Here is a 2,240-nt window from a genome sequence, read left to right as displayed (position 1 = left end):
CAGCTCAATCTTTGAAGCCAAGACTTTCCCTCTGCCTCTGCGAGTCAATAGCCCCGGAGAGCTTCCTAACTCCAAGGAAGTCTAGATAAAGTATGTGATAGGAAGGGAGAGGGCTGTCTGTTGTGCTGTCAGAATGGCACCTGAGGGAAAGCAGCTGGCTCCTGCTGAGTGATAAGGCGAAGGTTACTGAGGCAGAGATAAAAAGCTCACTCGGCCGAAGTGCATTAAAACCGAAAGGGCCCCAATGGGAGTTTTTAGCATTGCACCCCAAGCCTTTCTCTGAACAAAATGACAGTCTGTTCTGTTGTTGTCGTTTTTTTTTTTTTTTTTTAAGGAATATAAGAAGTATACTTTGCTAAGAGGATCAAGGGTAGAACACACACACACACACTCACTCCCTTGGCCGACGCCTTCCCCAGTGGGACCCTTTAAGAAATCATTGCAAAGGACCAGAATGGACAGGATAGAGGATTCCACTGCTTGGAGCAGGACTTTTTATTGCTCCAGTTCCAAGTGTGGTGGTGATGCTGGTGATGGTGGTAAAAGTCAGTGAGGGAGCTCCAGGAATACAACACCTAGGTGGACGGGGCCATGGAAAACCTCACTAACTCAATACCGTAGCGGGTGTCTAGCCCACACTTTAAAACTCTTGCCTGCTTTTGATAAACATTCACTTCTCGGGCACACCTTTCCCTTCACAGTTCTCTCCACTGTCCCAACAGTGCCTCCACAGTGAAGATTTTATGGGGCCTTATTTTCTATGGTTTCCCTTTCTCCTGAAACGTAGTTTCCCCTACCCACACAATATAAAACTGTTAGCACTGTGACCTGACTCCTTTCATACTGCATGTAGAACGCTCCCTTATACCATACTGGTGGGGTTACCATCCGAACATCCTCACCCCCAGGTATTGTCCAAAACTTTTTTTTTCCTTTTTAAAGACATACAGGCTTCCTGACACACTTTGCCAAGACCAAGCACATGGCAAGCCTTGTCTGAAAGAAATCTAAAAAAAATTTGTGCCATAGTAAGGGGGTCTTAATGGGAGATATTTATTACTTCCACCTGCTAAAGAACACACAGACCTTCCCTCTCTTGCTAGTTTCTTTGAGATGCGGTTTCAACCTCTATATTCTTTCCATGCCTCCCAGCAACAATCCATAGTATAAGACTTCCCGAACAAGAACTTGAATCTTGTTCACCTGTTGCCAATCCAGATCTGTCTTAATGAACAAAGCCATCAGGGGGAGCTCTCTGAGTGGGCTTCTGGGGGTGGGGGGGAGAAAGACTAGGTAAGACATGCAGAGAAAGCAGCTTTGCAGAACTAATATTCCCTGTGTGCATGGGCCACGAAGGCCACCTTCTCTCCAAACTTGCTGGGTAGGCATAGAGGTAGCCCAGGAGAAATAAGGAAATGGTCAAAATTTAAAAAAGGAATGAGCATGGGGGCAACAGCCTGATGGTGGGATGGGGAGGTGATTTTTGGGTACAGCATAGTGGGCACTCTAGTTATCTCTAGGCATCATTTTTAGAAATCTAGACCTGGAAACATGGATGGCAGGGGACCCAGCACAAGACTGTAGCCTCAGGGGTGGGGTCAGCACCAGGTGGTGGTCTTCTGATGAAAAACAGTAAGTGAGGTGAGCAAGAAGCAAAGGATATTTGTGTCGGCACCAGCACAGGATTTCTTGGGGCAGAGTCCAGGAGTCGCTAATGTGGAAGACCAGCTTATGAGCTTACAGACTGGCACAGGAAACGGCAGATGCCACAAGATGGAAGCAAAAAAGCATGTATGAACCTTCCCATAGACCACCTTGAGCCAGAAAGGAGAGATGTGCCGAGATCAGACACCCTATTTTGCTCATAATGGTGAATCAAATTTACCGTTCTGAAGTTGTATTAAAACCCTGTCATCTAGGATGATTTGGGACAGAGTGTGTTAAATATTGTGTCTGCACACACATCAAACGGTAACTATACAAACTGTCACAAAGACATGTAGAGCTCCAAATAGGATAACTGTCCTTTTCCAATACGTCCAAATCACGATTTTCCCCCCCACTTAAGCCATGTTTTCCTTGGTAAAACAAGAGTGAGAAAAAGCAAGCAAAAATACAAAGTGTAGCTTTTTTCTCTCTGATTCTCGGGAAAGAATTCTACGTAAATGTCACACTTACCTACCTACAGTCTTCCACAAAGACAGGGTCAAGAGTGCCGCGCGCGAGGCTAGGCAGCAGCC

The sequence above is a fragment of the Leptonychotes weddellii genome, chromosome 7 (genome assembly GCF_054177405.1).
Source record: "Leptonychotes weddellii isolate Sample4059 chromosome 7, ASM5417740v2, whole genome shotgun sequence".
NCBI classification, from domain to species: Eukaryota; Metazoa; Chordata; class Mammalia; order Carnivora; family Phocidae; genus Leptonychotes; species Leptonychotes weddellii.
This window is presented reverse-complemented; position numbering follows the sequence as displayed.